Source organism: Adiantum capillus-veneris, chromosome 7, assembly GCF_014529385.1.
Source record: "Adiantum capillus-veneris isolate H3 chromosome 7, ASM1452938v2, whole genome shotgun sequence".
NCBI classification, from domain to species: Eukaryota; Viridiplantae; Streptophyta; class Polypodiopsida; order Polypodiales; family Pteridaceae; genus Adiantum; species Adiantum capillus-veneris.
Window position 1 is genome coordinate 73,060,232 of NC_140937.1, and position 9,324 is coordinate 73,069,555.

Consider the following 9,324-nt stretch of genomic DNA (forward strand, 5'->3'; position numbering starts at 1 on the left):
CTCACTTTGATTTGTCATGACAGATTTGTAAGAAGGTATTAATGCAACAAGCACCCCCTCCCCCTTTCTCTCTCTTTCTTACATATATATTTATGTTTGCTTGATCATTAACGATACACTTCAAAGCAGCCCGAGCACCATCTCTCTCTCTCTCTCTCCCTCTCTCTCTCTCTCTCTCTCTCTCTCTCTCTCTCTCTCTCTCGTGTTTTAGTGTGTGAGAGTGTTCCATTGGTGTTAGGGTTAGTGTAAATTCCTTGCTTGTTTGTGGGTTGCTCTAACGATTCTCCTCTTTTGCGTCCTAGTTCGCTCTTAAACTAGGTGGTGCCCCTTGTGTAGTTGGGATTTGGATCTGGGTTTGTTGTTTTGGTTTGTGTTGTGTTGTGCCCCAGCCCCATTGAGCAGCACGGGAGCCTTGAAGGGTGTTTAGAGGTTTCTCTTCTTGTTGCCCGCCCCGGACCGCCTCAAATTGGTGCCCCCACTGAGGAAGGCTTGTGTATGTTTTGTGTAGGCTCAACCTTTAGCATAATCAAGTAGCTTGCATGAATCACGAGAATTTGTATGATCCCTTCATTCCCATTGCAAGGCAAAAGGTACACATAATTGTTAGTACTAAGTTGTAATTTCAACGTGTAATTCGTAGAATTTTAGGTCCTCTTAGGTTGGCAGAGATAAACGCATCAGTAAATCCTTTTATTTTGCCTCTCATTAGGTACGACCTTAGTTTGGACGTCTATATTTTTCTTTTGTTATAAGCATAAGGTCATGCATAGACAATGGATAATGGCCCAAGAATAGAGGTTTTCCCCTTTCATTTCACTCCACACATTAGAATAAACATTGCAATTAGTAGAAAAAATCCATTTTCAACAACGTATGGTGTTCATGTTTGGTGCCCAAAGAGTAGGAGAAATTCTCGCGTCACCAAACCCTGTCATCCTACCTCTCATTGATTATCATAGGTCATTTGATGTGAATATTTTTATTTTGTTGTAGAATAGATTGCAATTTAGAGAATATTATTGTGTAGATCTTTTAAAGAAAAAAAAAAAACAAAAACGTGTCACTTTGAAATCAATTCAATGGAGAGCCAACGCCAAATGTCTGGATATCCTCTTTTCTTTGGAGAGCCTAGAGAGGATGCAGAATTATTTTTAGAAAATTTCAAGATGTCTTGCCATATCAAGAGGATAGTAACCGATCAAGAACGTGTAGAAATGTTTGAGGTGGTCCTTAGGAAAGATGCTAGTACTTGGTTTGACTCTTTGCCTGAGGAAGTTAAGGGGAATTACACAGAAGTTTTGAATCGTTTTAAGAGATACTTCTTTGATCCCCAAAACACTCAAAAACTATGGCAAGACATTGTTTCTCATAAGCAAAAAGACTTAGATGACTACTACTTGTACAAGCAAGAGTTTCTACGTCTTTGGGCTCTATGGATACGAAATGTTGCTAACCCTGGTGATGGTGCAGAATTTTTAAAGAAGGAGAGGTTCATAGCCGGACTCTTTCCTGACCTTAAGGTAAAAGTTGAGGCGGGTGCACCTGCTACTTTTGATGCAGCGGAAACTAGGGCTGCTGAGAAGTATAGGAAACTCAAGTGCTTAAGGGGAGAGGTTCCAATAGAAGTTCTTAGACCCAAAGGTAAGTCACAAGCATCAACATCTAGGGAGCTTCCTGAGGTAACGGCTAAAGTGATTGAGAAGTTAAATGAATCTTTAAGCAGCCTGTCAATTCACCTTGCACAAGCTGTAGGTCCAAAGGGACAAGCGAAGAAGTCAGAAGAGAGAGAGCCACGAACTAGGAGAGTCTTGCAATGTTGGAATTGCGGAGAGTCTGGACATGGGATGTATAATTGTCCTTGGCCCCGTGGAGAGCCAGGGAGACCTAACTTGAATTACCCAGTGATGAATGCAAGAGAAGGAGCTGGTCAACAACCAAGGCTTCTACAAAGGCCAAATGGACCAAGACCACCTCCAGAAGGGGTAGAAGGAGTTCCACCTTTGCCAGATCCAAATGTGCATGTGGTAGAGGTGACAAATTCAAATGAGGTTGACATGGAAGCCAATGGCATTAAGAGTGGCCGAGGGAAAGGTAAAGAGAAAGAAGGAGTCACATCACAGAGCGACCATGGACAAGGCAAAAAGGCAAAGGAGACCAAGGAAACCAAGAGGACTCGACGTCGTATCAACCTCCAAGACTTCCCTCTTGGACATGGTATGGCTCCATACAACCTGTTGGAAGACATGCGAGGTAAGGGTCCTGATATTTCATGGCCTCAATTTCTTGCATTATGTCCACAAGTTAGGAGGGATTTAACAAGGGCAGTTAGCACTAGGAGAAAGGTAAAAGAGAGTGTGCCTATTGTAAAAATTGCACAAGCTGAAAGGAATGAGGACATTACACCGGTGCTAGACTGTTACATCAAAGGAAGATTGGTTAGGAAAGGTCTAGTGGATGGGGGTGCACAAATTTGCATCATGACAGAGGGACTCATGCAAAGACTAGGCATGCACATCCATGAGACACCTGAAATCACAGTCAAGATGGCAAACAATAGTAAGGCTAGGTGTGTAGGCATTTGTAAAAATGTCTTTGTAGAGGCCTTTGGCATTAAGAAAGCGGTGGATTTTTATGTTATGTCGACCAAAGGAAGTGGTTATCCATTTATCCTAGGAAGACCATGGCTAATGAAAATGCGAGCTTTGCAGGATTGGGAGAGTGGGAAATGAATTTGCAGGAATGACAATCATAAGAAGGTTGTCTTTGACATGAAGGAGCAACGCCAAGAGGAGCTCCATGAAGAATCATCTCAAAGTGAGACGGAAGAAGGTTGGACCGATAGCACTTCAGAAGAAGAAAGTAGCGGCAGCATTACTGAAGAGGAGTCTTCCATCGAAGTCATGGGGGTAAGGTTTAAGCCAAGCAACCAAGAGACCTCTTGTCAAGGCTTGGAGGAGGTAGGTCCTCAAGAGAACGAAGGTGTTCAAGATGAAGGGATGCTAGAAGGTATGCTATCAACAACACTTACAAAGGATGAAAGAGAGGAGTTCAAATGTGTGCTAAGGAAGTTTCCTAGGCTTTTTGCTAAAGACTAAACCGATGTGCGTGGAGTAGATGCTGTTCAACACAAAATTGAGTTGAAGCCAGAGGCCACACCTAAGGCTCAGAAGCTACGAAGGCTAGGAGTCATCAAGGAGCAGGCTTTACTCAAGGAGGTAAGAAAGCTTCTAGCAGTAGGTTTCATTTATCCAGTGGAGAATTCAGAGTGGGTCTCTCCCGTTGTTGTCACTCCTAAGAAAAACGGAAAGTGGAGGGTGTGTGTGGATTACCGTCCACTCAATGAGGCAACAAAAAGAGATCACTTTCCCCTCCCATTTCAAGATGAGATACTAAATGAGGTAGCTGGTCATGAGAAGTACACTGTGTGTGATGGCAACTTAGGTTACTTTCAAATAAGGATTGCATTGGAGGATCAATTGAAAACAACCTTTATCACTCCTTGGGGTTGTTATGCTTTTAGAGTCATGCCATTTGGTCTGACAAATGCTCCTGCAACATTCCAACGTTTCATAAACATGGTGTTTCAAGCATTCTTTGGAAAGTCAATTAGGGTGTTCATTGATGATTTTTGTATTTATAGCTCAAAATCATTGCATCTACAAAGGGTAGAAGAAGGTTTAAAGAAGCTCTATGACATGGGAGGTCAACTCAACCCCGACAAGTGCCACATAGGTGAGGATGAAGTGATCTTGCTCGGTCACAAGGTTTCCTATAAAGGCATTGAGGTGGATCCTTCAAAGGCAAAGGCTCTTATTGAGCTCCCATCACCGAAAAGTCTTAAGGAGGTCATCTCTTTCATTCAGAAGGTGAAGTATATGTCACGCTTCATTCACTTAGCCTCGGAGTTGCTTCATCCTTTGCAAAAGTTGACACAACAAGTAGAATTTGCATGGTCTGATGAGCTTGAAGAGTATTTTTGTAACATTAAAGTCATTTTGTCAGAGCTACCAACACTCATGCCTCCTTGTTGGGAGTACACATTCTTTGTTAGCTCTAGTGTTGGAAGGGAAACAATTGGTGTCGTGTTGCTACAACAAGATCCCCACAGTACAAGGATGCGACCCATCTACTTTGCTAGTAGGGTCATGAATGCTTTGGAGAGAGACTACACAGAAGCAGAACTCATGATGCTTTCTCTCATGTTTGCGGTGAGAAAGTTTAGATCCTACTTGCTCCCAAAACCTTTTGTAATCCTCACCGCAAAGAATTTGTTCCCTTGGGTGTCATCTCAAATGAATCTTAGTACTAGGATCTCAAAGTGGATTATGGAGTTGCAAGAGTTTCAATACTCTTTCAAGGTAGAAGATAGTGTGCGTGCACAATTGGCAGGGATTCTCACTTATAGGGTACATGAGAAGGAAATTAAGGTGCCTCAAGTAAAGACCCTACCACTGCCGCCACCAAAAAGTATTCCCAATGCTTTTACCTTGTTCTTTGATGGAGCTTTTCGACGAGCCACAGGGAAAGCAGGGGGAGGGCTGGTGTTGCTCAACCCAAGTGGAGAGGTGGTCATGAAAGAGAAGGTCAATCTACCAGGTTCAACTAGCAACAATGAAGCAGAATACGACACACTACTTCATGGTTTGAAGATGTGCATTGGCCAAGGGATACAACGCCTCATGGTAAAGGGAGATGCACTTCTCATTGTTAAACAGATTTTAGGTATTTGGGCATGCAAGAATGAAAGCTTACGGACAAAAGTTCATGCCATTCATAGATTGTTTAATCAATTTGAAGAAGTGCAACTATATCATATTCCTAGGAAACAGAATGAAGATTCCGATTTACTTGCAGAGCAAGTAGTTACATGTGTTGAGAAAGAAGTGCAGGTCATCATGGTGGCAGCAACTGTCAAACAACCGAGATACCAGGGATTGGAGTCATTGACTCCCATTATTAGCTACATTTTGGAGGGCGAGTTTCCACAAGACTTCACGAAGGCTCAGAAGAGGAGACTCATGAAGAAGGCAAGCGCATATCTCTTCCTAGAAGGCTCCCTCTATCAAAGAGGGAGGGATCAAGTATGCAGAAGAGTACCAACTATTGAGGAAATTCCAGCCATTCTAAAAGGTTTGCATGAAGAAGCATGTGGTGGTCATTTTGCCCAAGAATTAACTGTGAAGAAGATTTTGCTTGCGAGATATGTTTGGCCAAGTCTACATGTGGATGTGCAACATTGGTGTAAAAGTTGTCACAATTGTCAGGTAAATGGGAATAGAAGATTGGTTTATGGTCCAAGGCAAATCGTGCTTGCAAATGGACCGTTTGAAAAGTGGGACATTGATGCTATGGGTCCTCTGCCTAGGACAAAAAATGGTAAACTCTACATTCTAGTGGCTGTAGACTATATGACTAGGTGGGTGGAAGCACAGAGTGTGGCAAAGGTAAATGAGAAAACAGTGAGCAAATTCGTCTACACTCACATTTGTTGTAGATTTGGCACACCTTTGCAGATTGTTTCTGATAATGGTCCAGGGTTTAGAAAGGGATTGCTCACAGAAGTCTGTGAAGAACTTCACATTCTACATCGTCACAGTACACTCTACTATCCCCAATCAAATGGTTTGGTAGAAAAAGCTAATGGTGTCATTGCAGGCATCATTAGAAAGATGGTGAAAAACAAGACAAAGTTGTGGGATGACTTCTTGGATGGTGCCTTGTGGGCGTATCGAACCACATATAGGGAAGCCACGGAGTTCACACCATTTCACTTGGTCTATGGTCAAGAGGCTTTACAGCCAATTGAGCTAAACATTCCAACAATGCGACTTCATGGCAAATCAGCACAAGATGATCAAGAAGCATGGATGGATCGACTTCTTACCTTAGCTGAACTTGAGTGGAAAAGAGAAGCAGCATACGAGTGCTATAAGAGGAAAGCCACACAGACAAAGGAGAAGCTTGACAAGAAACTGAAGGACAAAGGCATCAATGAAGGAGATCTTGTGCTAAGGTATGACAATCGACTCGATAATCGTTTTGATGCCAAATTTGAAACGAGATGGCAAGGGCCATACATAGTCAAGAAGGCTTTCAATTCAAGTTACTATCAGCTTATGGACTTGAATGGTAAAGAGCACTCCAGGAAAGTAAATGGGTATCGCTTGAAGCCCTATTTGAGTCGCCTTCTACCAAAGGATCTACCAAAGATCTGTCAAAAGGCCACTATCTCATGTAAGTATTGTTACATGAAGCATGAGTGTAACTCTAGCCAAAATTCTGAGGGGCCAAACAATAAAAATCTCGACAAGGACTCTGAAGCACTCTCTTTGGAAAAGATGCTCTATGATGGTACATGAATATACCATCGTCTAGGGGGAGGGCTAATGATAGCCGTTTTTTCGGCTCTTTGTAATTGTCACAGTGAGTTACCTCACCCTACCAAAATCACCCAAACATTGTGGCTATCCCTACCATTTCACTGTACATAGGCGTGCGTGAGTCATGGGACTTTTCCCATATCTTCTTAAAAAACCCTCAATTAGCTAGTCATTGGGCTAGTTGAGCCAAAAATAATAAAAATAATAAAAATAATAAAAAATATAAGTATATTATTGCCCATGCGTATGTAAATATTTCTTTGTATATAGGGCCTAAATAAAAGATTTTTTCATAATTATTTTGGTATTTATTTAAATATTTCTACCTAGGTGTGTGTTATTTATGCTCTGTACATTGCCTCACCATTACCACAATTTTTCTTACCATTTTTCATACTCTTTATTCCATATAGAAATATTTTCATGTAAGCTTCTCTTATATTTGGTGTAACTCCACCCCAACAAAAATCCAAAAAAACTAGTTTTATTTATGTGTATATTTTTTCACTATTGTGATTTTTCCCTTCCTACATCTATTTTGTTTTTTTTTCTAAAAAATTAGAACACCAAAAATATTTATCTTTTTATGGTAGCCTCATAATGAGAGAGATTTCTTTTGACCCCTTTATATTTTTTTCCACTTATATTATTTATATTTGACATGTACATATTTTTTAGACCCTCAATATTTGATTTTCTTAGTTGTACTATTCACTTATATCATAATCTCAACAATATCTTCAATTATAGACCTACCAAATAAGGTCAAGGGTAGGTGGCATGCATACATGCACTATGGAGGGCTCACTCTTGGAGGTATTCAAAAGAATCATCCAAAGAAGGACCCCACAAGGACCTTGTGCAGTGGAAAAAAACGGCCGGTTTTGCTGAATTTTTAAAGTTCACTTGCTCTCCGAATTTGAATAGGTGATACAAACAAGAGTTGTAGCTCGTGGGCTGAGCTTTTGCCTCAAATTTTTTCATATTTTTTTGAGCTACGAGCTGTGAGCTATGATTTTATTAGTGGATCCCAGTTTTCCCTTGCTATGCAGCCACACACTCTCTTCCACTTTATCATTTTCCTCTTTCACACACACTTCTCCACTCATCATCCCCACCTCTCTCACCACTCCTCTCTGCACCCTACTCACCTTCTCCTCAACCTTGAAGAATAAGAGAAACCATGGTGAACTCATACCTCCCACACACAATTCCATTCCAAAATTGACCACCTAGTCTCAAATTTCCTCCTCCAATTTACCCATATCTATCAAAAAAACCACAAAATTCAGCCTCTTCTCTTAAAATACAGCATCATGGTGGTTGATTACTCAGATTCAATTACCTTGTCTCTCAAGGAAGGTCAAGAGTGGAGAAAAAATGTACCGTCAAAGCTAGTGGACCGTCAACAAGCATCAAAATTGGCCCTACTCAAGACACTTGGAGCATCAACCTTGTAAGAAATCCACCTTTTCTTACCTCTTAAGAGTTTTTCTTCCTTATTTGTATCCTACATGGATACTCCCATTGTAAATATCCAATTCCATTTGTAAATTAATACTAACTCTACTAACACTAACCCACTATGAAGAGTCCTATCACCTCCATTTCTCTCTCTCTCTTTCCCCACCAACTTCTTGATAATTCCAAGCCAAAGAAATTAGATAAATGGCTGAAAATCTAACCCAACCATGGTTAGAGGAGTAACCCTAGCCTTCAAAATTGCTATAAAAGGAGGGTGTGGCTAGCACAAAAGGGGAGGAGCCATAAGCAAGAGCACTATGCTATAGCTTGAGAAGCCAAGCTCAACCTCTCTAGAAGGAGCTCTTGAGTGGAAGCTCATTGTCTTATGCATGTGCATGTGTTGTAATAGGGGATTAGCAAGGGAACTCTATGCCATTGTAAGAGAGAGAGTGATCATTCAATTGAGAGTAGGAAATCTATCATTTCTCCTACTAGTGTAAGCCCAACATTCGCTGAATCAAGGAGGGTGGATTTGGACTAAGCTTGGATACTTTGTCTCCCTTCCAACGTGAAGTAATGGACAACAATGATGCGTAAGTGTCTTGGTGTTTTTTGTTAAAGTTCTTGATAGCTTGTCTCTGGTGTTGTCATCAATCTAGCCATAAATCCCACATACTGTAAGAGGGCGACAGGGTGGAGAGGACTCCCCTGGCCTTAAGACAGTGATTGGGGTGGCTTTTCTTGTGATGTGTTGTGGTGAAATTTACCCAAGCGATGTTGAACAAATACTAATCTCACTTTGATTTGTCATGACAGATTTGTAAGAAGGTATTAATGCAACAAGCACCCCCTCCCCCTTTCTCTCTCTTTCTTACATATATATATTTATGTTTGCTTGATCATTAACGATACACTTCAAAGCAGCCCGAGCACTATCTCTCTCTCTCTCCCCCTCTCTCTCTCTCTCTCTCTCGTGTTTTAGTGTGTGAGAGTGTTCCATTGGTGTTAGGGTTAGTGTAAATTCCTTGCTTGTTTGTGGGTTGCTCTAACGATTCTCCTCTTTTGCGTCCTAGTTCGCTCTTAAACTAGGTGGTGCTCCTTGTGTAGTTGGGATTTGGATGTGGGTTTGTTGTTTTGGTTTGTGTTGTGTTGTGCCCCAGCCCCATTGAGCAGCATGGGAGCCTTGAAGGGTGTCTAGAGGTTGCTCTTCTTGTTGCCCGCCCCGGACCGCCTCAATACCAAAAGAATCAAATGTGCCAACTGGTGGCAATTCAAGGAAATTCTAAAGGAAGCTACAAGTGAAGTGCACGAGATGAAAGCTCACCCATTATTTCTCTTTTAAAACCTCCTAGAGACACCCCTATAAAAGAATGTAAACGCGAAAGTTTGGGGTCTTTTTTTGCCTGAGGGTGTGATTGAAAGTTGAAAGCCTGTGTAGTGCAAAGCTTGCCATTGAAGCTGCATACTTGATTGTACTATT